The following is an 11,737-nucleotide window of genomic DNA, read 5'->3' on the forward strand; positions in this document are numbered from 1 at the left end:
TGTTTAAAATGCTTCAATTTTGCATCTAGATCAACGTATTTGAAGGAAAAGAAATTTGAAGCTCCGCTAACCCCTAAATGCAACATTGCCGCAGAATTAGGGCAGGATTTGAACTACCCGTGAATATGTCTTGATTTTTTTCCTAAACCGTAAATCATAAAAAAAATTGTTTTTACCTATTTATTTTTTCAATTAAAACTTGTTTAAGTCACAAATTCAGTGTAATTTGTGTATAAATTTTGCATACTTAGTAATTCCTAGCTTTTTTAAAAATCATTTATTTTTTAATTATATACATTTAAATCTAAATATTTCTTTTATATAAACTACATGTCCGTAAAAAATGTTTATCTAAATTTTTATTTTTCCTTATTCTGCGACTATCAGTATTTTAATTCTTCTTAACACACATTATTATACATAATATCAACGATGATTGGTTTTTGAAGAAGTCGAGGCAAATTTTTTATTTTTTTGCAATCACGTTTTCATACCGTTCAAAGATTGTGACATATTTTAAAACTTTTAAGGGTTCCATACACATTATGAACCCTATTTGTTTGGTTTTGGCATCATAATCATATACCCCACCCCCTAGTGCCTAGATTTTTTTACCTTGTGAGTTTAACGTATTTTATGAATTACAAGTAGCAAATTATTTCATTCTTAATTTCATCAATTTTTTGCCCTTGCCAGTTGTATGGATCTCATGTAACATTTGGTTTTTTCATCTTTCCGTACATATTACTTTTAAAAACAATGAACATTTTCAAAAGTTCTTTATTTTTTATTTGTTTGGTAGATGAGATGCTCCATGAGAAAAGAGACCTTATGACTACTTTTATAAATTTTAGGTGTTTGATGTCAATCAATAGGTTTTAAGTTGCTCTTTCACATGCAAAAATCAAAACAGTTTTGTAACAATTAATTTTTATGTAATCTATTAAATATCCCCTTGCTCATGTGTGTATGTAACCCTAAAAAGAAAAAGGAAAACTATTAAAATTTTTACCGTAAATTTATTACTTATCAGGTAAAAATGTGAATATCAAGAACAGTAATTCTGCCAGTGAATCCGCCTGCAAATCTGCTACTAAATCCGCTAATGATCCGCACAAACAAAAGAAGTCTAAAACATCTCGAGAAGTTCAATCTAAAAAAGGTGAGTATTAGACTATAAAATAATCCGTCTTATTAGGAAAACTATATTAAAACTAGGAAGATCTTAGTCTTACTTTTAAAATATTTTTCTTCTCACCCGGTCAAAAGTATGTAGGAACACTAATTTACTTCATTGAAATTATGTCTTATCTCGTTAAAGTTGACAGCTAGGCATCAATAACATGTACGGATCTCCCATGTGAGGACACGTAAGATTTGTCGGATCCCCCGTCCCCTTATTACGTAAAATTGAACAAAAAGAGTTCGTTTACAAAAAAGCGTTAAAAATTTATCTTTCTTAGAAAAAACAAATTTTAATTTTTAGTAAAATATTGCGTAAGAAAAGCTCTAACCACCCTCTCTGCATCATAAAGCCATGTAGAGATTTTGTAACTTCCCCCTAGAAGTTTACTTAATTAATGAATGGCCCCCAATCAGCAGTCTTTTTTTACTAATACCTTAAAAAGTTTTCATAGTTTAACTGAATTGTTCAGTAAATTTAAAAATATTTTATATCGTAAAACGACTAATAGTATATTAAGCAACATGGGTGTAAAGGCAGCCATAAATTTACGTTGAATTTTGGGGTAAGAGTGAAGGTCGAGGGTGCCGATGGCATCCCGAGGCCGTAACAAGTTCCCCAAAATACAACGTAAATTAATTGGTCTGCCTTTACTTCCGTGTTCCTTACGATACTTCATATTCCAAAGGCAGAAACGTGGCGCTTTTAGCTTATGTGACGCTCGGATGAAAAAGCCACTCATTTGTTCTCCCGGTTAAAAATGGTGACCGTGTTTTCCCAAGGTTAAAAAAAACACATGGGTCAGCTGTTCTTTTTACCCTTAGAAAACATGGTCGCAATTTTTAGACGGGAGAAGAAATGAGTGGCTTTTGATCCGTGCGTCTCTTAACCTAAAAGCGCCAATTTTGTGCCTGTGGGATAAAAAAAGTATTTTGAAATGTGTAGAATAAGTATAATCCAAAAAAACAAATTTCATCACACACGCACGATTAAGCCCGTTATATGACCAGTAGAGCAAGCTTAAACTGCAGTATTTTGAGCGGCGCGCGCAGGTGCGCCTAAATTTAGAATTTAGCTTCCAGAGATGTACAAACGTGACGTCACCTGAATAGGCCGGATGTTTTCAGCATGAGTCAAGCACGACACGGTGGGTTTAAACAGATTATTATGAAAAGTTGAAATAACCACGATTTTCTTTCGGGATTGTATTCTGCGACAAAGAAGAAGATATTCCAAGGCAGAATCAAAATCATCCATCAGACCCTTTTTGAGAAATTTGATTTTTTCTTTAAAATCGCGTAATTTCTCAGTTTAGAATATTTTCATGCAAATAAGACAGGGCTACATAATTTTTTCCCCCTTAATATCGGTATGGTTTCTAATATATTTTGAGGTTCTGAAAACGATCCCGGGTTCCAAAATTGTCTAGCACGTCAAGATTTTGAATAAAGTGAGCGTACATTTTTCAAAAACGTAAATTTGGGTTGAGCAATATCCTTTTCTCTATCTGACGAGTTACAGACTTTAAAAAGTCTTAAATTGAAGGTTGAATCATACAATACACGATCAATATGCGCAAGACAAAAATAAAAATTTTTTGAATAAAACATGGTTATAAAAAAAAATATTATTCTTTAGGTGCTTTTATAAATTTCCTATTTTTTATCTAAGATGGTAGCTAAAATTAACTTTAAATTGAAACTTAAACCAGGTGGCCTCTAGAAAGGGTGAAAAAAATTACCTGACTTTTCTTTGACACTTCTCTGACTTTTTACTGCCATTTTTCTGACTTCCCCGGCCAGATAATGAGCGCGTTCTTATATCCTAAATAATGTCAAACTTATAGTTTTCTTATACAAAATATATATGAGCTCCTAATGACAAGTGGAAATATCAATTTCATTCATTTGCATTTTTTGTTACTAGATTTAAGTTTTCATCTAAATTTTTTGATGCAAGGCTTCCTCGCCATGCATTAACAAGAGAATAATTTTAAGCCTTGTATATATACTTTTCTGGCCGATTGACAAATTTCCTGAATTTGACCTAACTTTTATGTTTTCTTTCACTAGTGACCAACATTTTAAGTCTTATACTGTATTATCTAATTGTAAAATAATTAAAATAATGCCTAACTTAGAAATAAACTATTAAAAACATCAATCCCAAATTTTCTGTCTGACTATATGCATAGCAAGAACAGGGAAAATATTCATAAAGAAGTTGAAATAAGACTCCAATTGTGCGTAGAGGTTCCAATCATATTCGGTCGTGGAAAAACCATCCGGTCGTGGTATCTATCGTTTTATTCATACATAAACTATTCAACTAGAAAATGATTTATCTTGATTTTCCGTCTGACTATATAGATAGTCTAAACAGTCAAATATTAATAGATAATTTGAAATAAGACTTAAATTGTGATTAGAGATGTCAATCATGTTCCGTTTTCGAAAAACCAGCCGGTCGTGGTATCTTTTGTTTTATACATAAATATACTATTCAACTAGAAATTAATTTATCCTGATTTTCTGTCTGACGATATCTATAGTTAAAACAGGTCAAATATTAACAAATAAGTTGCAATATAACTCAAATTGTGCTTAGAGATGAAACAAACAAACAATGCAAATGAATAAAGTTAATATTTGCACTTGTCATTAGGAGCATATCCCAGCTGAAAAAATCGAGCTGGTTCTTTCACACGGCAATCCATGTGGAGATTTAAAACAATTCCAGATGTAAATCCACATGGAAATTCCTTCATTTTCTTTATTTTGAAATATTTTCAAAAACGAACACCAAATTCGAATTCCGAGACCCCGAAGGGGTCTCACTTACTGTTTTTCACATTTTTAAAGAGGTTTTTCTTCATATTTTGTGTATGCTAAATATTTTAAAAAATTGATGAGGAAATCCAGGCAGATTCCATCTGAATAGTTTCAAATCTTTACATGAATTTCTACATGGAAGATCCATGTGAAAATCCAGACGGAATTTTTCAGCTGGGCACATATATTTTGTATAAGAAAACTATGAGTTTGACATTGTTCAGCATGTAAAAACACGCTCATTATCTGGCCGGGAATGTCAGAAGAAGGTCAGTAAAAAGTCAACGAAAAGTCAAGGAGCTTTTTTTACTTTCTCTAGAGGCCACTAAATTTAAGTTTCAATTTAAATTCATTTTAGGTAACATCTTAGATTAAAAATGGAAAATTTATGAAAGCACCTGAAGAATAATATTTTTTTTCTTATAACCATATTTTATTCAAAAAATGTATATATTTTTGTCTTGCGCATATTGGTCGTGTATTGTATGATTCAAGCTTCAATTTTAAGATTTTTTGAAGTCTGCAACTCGTCAGGAAGAGAAATGGATATTGCACAACCCAAATTTACGTTTTTGGAAATTATACGCCCACTTTTTTCAAAATCCCAACGTGATAGACAATTTTGGGACCAGCGGAATCGTTTTCAGCACCTCAAAATACATTAGAAACCATTCCGATATTAAGGGGAAAAAATTATGTAGACCTGCCTTATTTGCATGCCCTTATGAAAAAGAATTACTGGATGAATCACTGGATGTAATTACTGGATGAATTATTGGATCCAGTAATTGTAATTATTGGACGAATTACTGGAGATCCAGTAATTGTAATTACTGGATTAATCACTGGAAATCCAGTGATTATTTCGCTGTATGTAGATTGTTAAAAAATTTACTTGCTGAACTCAAAATTGCGGTTTCATTGTAATTTAAAAAAAATAGCGAAATATTCACTGGATTTCCCAGTGATTAATCCAGTAATTACAACTACTTAAACTCCAGCAATTCGTCTAATAATCACAATTACTGGATCCAGTAATTCGTCCAGTGATTCATCCAGTAATTCTTTTTCATAAAGGTGAAAACATTCTAAAGTGAGAAAGAACCCCGCACCATTTACATGGGAATTTGGGGTCCGGTGAAATTTTCTGCAACTTTGAACTTTTGTAGTTTTTGACCTCCTGAACAAAAAATGTAAATGGCAAAATTCCAAAAAATGGACAGATTTTTTAAAAATTGAGCTTTAAGTTTAAAAAATAGTGTTAAAAGCGAAAAAAATTCAAAAATGAGTAAAACCAAAAGAACTAAACAAACTTTCTTAAAACTCGTTAAAAAAAATCATTTTCAAACTTTTTTTCGCCAGTCTGCATCCGTTATTTTGGATTTTGAAAAACTATCATCGAATTCGTAATCAGCGACCCCGAAAACCCCCGAGTAACGAGATTTAAGGGAATTCAATGTATTTAAAAAAATCGTCGAACATTTTGGATTTTCAAAAATTCACATCAAATTCGTAATCAGCGACCCCGAAAACCCTCGAGTAGCGAGTTTTAAGAAAGTTTGTTTAGTTCTTTTGGTTTTACTCATTTTTGAATTTTTTTCGCTTTTAACACTATTTTTTAAACTTAAAGCTCAATTTTTAAAAAATCTGTCCATTTTTTGGAATTTTGCCATTTACATTTTTTGTTTAGGAGGTCAAAAACTACAAAAGTTCAAAGTTGCAGAAAATTTCACCGGACCCCAAATTCCCATGTAAATGGTGCGGGGTTCTTACGCGATTTTAAAGAAAAACTTGAATTTCTCAAAAAGGGACAGATGGATGATGTTGATTCTGCCTCTGAATTTTTTCTTCTTTGTTCTAGAATACAAACCTGAAAGAAATTTTAGGGTTATTTTGACTTTTCATAGTAATCTGTTTAAACCCACTGTGCAGAATTTGATACACAAAGTCTTTCCGTGTGGCTTTCCCAGTGATTAGTCTAATAATTATAACTATGTTTCCCCCTAACTTTCGTTGTAGACTGAAACCGTATCTGACAATAATTTTGGTGATCAAATTCAACTTTTTAAGTAGAATGTGTTTAAAATTTTTTTATCATAGAAGCACATATTTGTTGAAAGTATACAGTGAGAGGACTTAACCCTCCGTAGGTCACATCTTTTTTTTTGTAACGAGGTTGGTCGCAGTTGAGGAAATTTCTCACCCTCATAAATTTTTCAAATTTTGTTATAAAATGATTATTCTTTTTATAAGTGTTTATTAGAGTTTATAAACTGTCAATTAAATGTAAAATTATTCTTAATTATTGTTTATTATAAAAATTAAAAATTATTATCAAACGAAATCGACTATACGTGGTCAGTCGCACAGTTAAGGCATGGTCACCACTGGGCTGCCTGTCTGCCTGCGGGCAGACGGAGAAAGGGGCACGACGTGAGAGTAAGCTAGAAAGAAAATTCAAATTTAAATTTTTCTTCTCGCTCACTCATGCCGCCTCCTTAACTCGTCTGTCCGCAGGCAGGCAGGCAGTCGAGCTGTGGCCGCTTCTTGAGAAGTTTCCTCACTCTGTGACAAAAATTCCCGATGTTTTCTGCATTTTCCATGATTTTAGTAAGCAAAATTACTACAGTTGATGCGAAAAACCCCCGAGCCTGATGCTATCATAACATAACTCCATGCTATATTGGTATGGATTGTTTGCAAGTCACGCATAGGTGTGTAAGTGCAGTATTTACTATCCGCTTGAGCGTAAATCGCAATATAATTTTTTCTCTCGATCTATTTTTTCTCTTGTAAATTGCAGTGTCAATGTCAGAACGAAAATTTAATTCATTAATTTAATTAATATAATATTAAATAAATATTAATTTTTTTATAACTAGTTGGAAATAGAAAGAGGAAAGCCAGTGAATCCGCCAGTGAATCCGACAGTGAATCCTACAGTGAAGCCGCATGTCAATCTGTCAGTAAATCCGCTCATGATAAAGTGATCAAGCACGAAAGTAAGAAATTTAAAGGTTCTCGAGAAGCTCATTCTAACAGAGGTGTGTATATATATATACAAAAAAACATGAGCTATATTAGAGCAACTATTTTTAAATTGAAAAAATCTTTCCTTTACTATAAAAATATGTTTCTTTATATCCAATCAAAACTATGTTCATAAATTTACTTTATTGAAACAGTTACCTGGGCAACTGCTGTCACTGCAATCGTTATCATAGCAAACTAAAAAAACAGTTATTATAGAATCACTTACGTAGTTGTGAATATGGTTTTTATGTAATAAAAGTCATGAAAACGTTTATAGGAGATGCTGAATGCTTGTATCATTCCCCTAATTTCTGCAACGAAAGCGAGGGACGTGAAATCATTTCCAGTTTGCTTTCATTGTGAGCCTGAAAACATCACAATGTCATTTGGTGGATATATGTAATCGTTTCCCATGTAAATTTAGGATTTCTTACTAAAAAATAATTTGTTAAAACAAAAAATATTCTTAACAATAAATTATATTGTATTATTACCAAAACATCGTTAGACCTTACGTGTCAGTCCAAAAAAATTAACTGTGCAGCCCTTAATATTAAGGAAAACTACTACGCACGATAGTAAATTTACATAGGAAACGAGCATTTCGACCATCGGACATTGAAATGGTTTCAAGCTCACACTGGAAGCAAACTAGAAATAATTTAACGCCGCCCGCTTTCGTTGAAGGAAATGATAATGCAACGTTATGGAAATCATCAGTGCTGTTTATTAGGATAATTGTTTTTTGCTTCTCAATAGGGTAATTCTTTGCAGTTCACCTAGTGACATTTCAACTTTCTAGCAAAGTTAAAACCAAATTTCCAACTGTTTTACTTTTAAAACAGCAAAATTAATTTTTAAAGTGTCAATCGGGGTAAATGTAAACGGAATTGCTTAGTTTCGACAATAACGTAAGTTTTTTATTTTAAAAAGCAATACTTACGGTTTTCGTTTGCATTAACTTATTACTTGAGCTCTATAGAACAATTTTATGGGGTATTAGAAAATACAGGTAACCTTGAATCGCTAACAACTGCTGTTTACATTTAGCCGGAAATTTTGCAAAAATTGCAAAATCTCGGGGTAAATGTAAACAGCTGTATTTCTCCGAAATGTTTCAGAAAAAAGTTATTTTAAGTTTACTACTGCATTACGGGATAGAAAAACTTGAAAAAAATCCGTTGAAAATAAATAATAATAATTGAATAATCACAATTTAATTAATTATAACAAAAATTAAGCGTTTTGAGCATTTTTGATAAAAACTCATAAGACAAACAAACTCATAAGGGTTTGTCAATTGTCAAAATAAAATACTACCAATACTCAAAACCTGCAAGAGCAGGTGACATGAGGTTAAAATATTGATGTCGTACTTAATTTTAAATATCTGTAAATTAACCTCCAATAGCTACAGTTTACATTTACCCCTTGTTTACATTTACCCTAAATGACCCTATAATTAACATGGCAAATAAAATTTTAAAGTTGTTTAAAAAAATCAAATATGAAAATTCATGGTAATTATGATGCTTGTAACACAATTAATATTCACGAAAAGTTAACCATAGAAAAATAATCTGAACTCTCTTATATACGATTCAATTTTATCAACGTCAAATTGTAGATTCAAGTAAGAAGCAGAAAATTGTGAGAAATCGGTGGACCGATGAAGAAATAAAGGCAGTTTTAAATGAATTCGAATGCAATATCACAGCTGGAAAACTGCCATCCTTAGGAGATATATCGAAACTACAAGGACGAACAAAATGCCTGGAAAAGAAAAATCCAGCTTCAATTAAGACTTGGATTTATAGTTACATGAATAAGAAGAAAATGTTGTAAGAAAGTTATTGAGAAAGTTTTTATTTTTGTTACTATTAACCATCAAATGGTTTTCATAATTACTTATTTTATTTAAATCGTTTTGTATTCTATAAACAAAAACAATTTTATGCTTCTGTTAGGTCTTCCGTGCCTTTTATAATTTTGAAAGAACTTTATAACAGTATTATTGCAGTATTGCAATTTAATTATAAAGTGTTTACGTATTAAAATTTTAATACGTATAAATATATTCTTTAAAACATAAACTTTAATGTACCAGTTTTATCTTCCTCTGTCCCAAATTAATTTACAAATTTTTTAAGGCCGCTGAATCTGAAAACAGAATCTGAATCTGATCTTCAATTTTTATTATGAAATTATTTATTCAGACCTTTAGAAAATTTTATTTCGAATCTTTTATAAAAAAAATTTTCAAAAATTCAAAATGACACCTTAAAAATGGCAACCTGAAAGGATTTTAAATAATAGATTTTGTTTGATAATCCATTTTGACTTTGAATATCCCTAACGCTTGAAAATTATAGCTATTCATATAAACAAAGACAAAAATAAATCTGACAGTTATTTTATACTATTAATGTGACCTTTTTCTTACTTTCAGAACAAGTATGACAAAAATATATTTACAATATTTAAATCAATTTCTAATTATATAAAAGCTTGAATTCATTTATGAAAATAAAATTTAAATTTAAGCACGCTTTCCTAGAAGAAATAGTTCGTTTAACACCTTGTGCAAATAGGTCAAATTTTATGGAGAAAATTTGGCCCATAAGTATCTTAGTATGGATATGAAAATCAAGTTTAAGTACGAATTCGTTGAAAAAATCTTTTTTATAGAACCTACTCAGGTCTAGAATTCTAGAAACTGATAAAAAACGAAGTATTACAAAATTTAGATTTACCTTTTAATTGTTTAAATTTGTTTAAATAATGTATTTTTAAAGGGTTTTAATTTTTTTTAAATATCTAAATGACATGAACTATTAATGCAACAAGTTATAAGTTAATTTTATTCAACAGAAATATCGTATTTTCATTTAAAAGTTAACGTGACTAAAGCCGCGTAGAAATTGACATACTTACTTTATCTTGTAGAATTAGTTAGAATTTATAGAACATAAGATTCCACGATCGACAGATTTTTCCACGACCAACATCCTTTCTTATGTTTCCGATTGCCATAAAATATAAAATAAATATAATTTCTTACTTTCTAGTAGAATTATTTTGTATTTATAGAACGGGAGATTCCACGACCAACCTTAATTTTATTCTCTAATCACAACTTAATGCCTTTTCAAACTTTCTTAGCAATGTTTGACCTTTATTATGTTACAAATTCTCATCAGAAATAAAATAAATATAATTTATTTCTATCTACAGGGTGGCGAGCGACCTGGAAAACCGGGAATAGGCAGGGTATTCTAATGGTCAGGGAAGAGACAGGGAATTTTGTCTGAAATCAGGGAATTTAAAGGAAATCGATGTATTGAATAATCAAATTCAAGGTTTAAGAAAACTTTAACTTGTTATTTATTTGTTTTTCAATTTTACTGTCAAAAATGTTTATAAGTGTTTAAAGTTTAATATTACTTTTACTATTAAATTTAATTTCAAATAATAAAAATGATACTAAAGTTTAATATATTCCTTAAAAAGAATTATTAAAAAAAATTTTTTATCCAAAAATTACATTGCTTTTTTGACTAATAAATATGTTTAAGATTATAAGTCAGGGAATTTTCTTTTTTGGTCAGGGAAAAGACAGGGAATTTTAAAAACATTTTTCATTCGCCACCCTGTATCTAGTGGAATTAGTTAGAATTTATAGAACAGTCGATTCCACTACCGACAGATTTTTCGACGACCATCAACCTTAAATTGATACTCGAATCAGTTTTTTGCTTTTTTTAAACGTAATTACTAATATTCCACCTCTCTTATGTTACAGTATGTCATACAAAATAAAAGAAATATAATTTTTTACTTTCTAGAAGAATTATTTTGTACTTATAGAATGGGAGACGTCACGACCTACTGATTTTTCCACGACCAACCTTAATTTTATACTCTAATCACAGTTTTATGCTCTTTAAACGTAATTTCCAATATGCCACCTTACTTATGTTTCAGATTGCCATAAAATATAAAATAAATATAATTTCTTACTTTCTAGTAGAATTATTTTGTACTTATAGAACGGGAAACACCACGACCTACTGATTTTTCCACGACCAACCTTAATTTTATACTCGAATCACAGTTTTATGCTTTTTTAAACGTAATTTCCAATATTTCACCTTACTTATGTTTCAGATTGCCATAAAATTTAAAATTAATATAATTTCTTACTTTCTAGTAGAATTATTTTGTATTTATAGAACGGGAGATTCCATGACCGACTGATTTTTTCCACGACCAAGATCCTTAATTTTATACTCTAATCACAGTTTTATGCTTGTTTAAACGTTATTATCAATATGTCGCGTTGTTAGGATTTCGTACACGAAGTGTACAACAGAAACTCTATTGTTTTTGCCTGTCCCTTCGTCCAATTTCATTAAGCTCTAGTAAAAAATCTAATAAAAAGATTGACTTCAAAATTGACATGAACTTTACGAAAAAAATACGAGAAACAAGATTGGAATTCATTTTCAATGAGTTTTTAATGAAAATACACGATTTGGTGGACGAAATGGCCTCTTTATCCTCTCTCAAGCACAGGCATTACAATGAAATTTTCTATATCTTGGTTCTAGTGTTGTATTTTTACCCGAAGATTACAAAAAAATTATGTCAAACCCGATTAACATTGATTTAAATAATGTTTTTTGCAGAA

General features: G+C 30.5%; 1 long non-coding RNA gene across 1 annotated transcript; it reads left to right on the plus strand.

Moving 5' to 3' along the window:
* Positions 1 to 1,035: 1,035 nt before the first annotated feature.
* Positions 1,036 to 9,033, plus strand: LOC127277421 (uncharacterized). The gene is made up of 3 exons (XR_007842368.1): positions 1,036 to 1,162; positions 6,897 to 7,058; positions 8,675 to 9,033. It is a non-coding gene; the product is annotated as an uncharacterized LOC127277421 (long non-coding RNA).
* The last annotated feature ends 2,704 nt before the right edge of the window (positions 9,034 to 11,737 follow it).

Source organism: Leptopilina boulardi, unplaced genomic scaffold (assembly GCF_019393585.1).
Source record: "Leptopilina boulardi isolate dan_hultmark-lab unplaced genomic scaffold, ZJU_Lbou_2.1 LbouV2_166, whole genome shotgun sequence".
In the NCBI taxonomy this organism is placed as follows: domain Eukaryota; kingdom Metazoa; phylum Arthropoda; class Insecta; order Hymenoptera; family Figitidae; genus Leptopilina; species Leptopilina boulardi.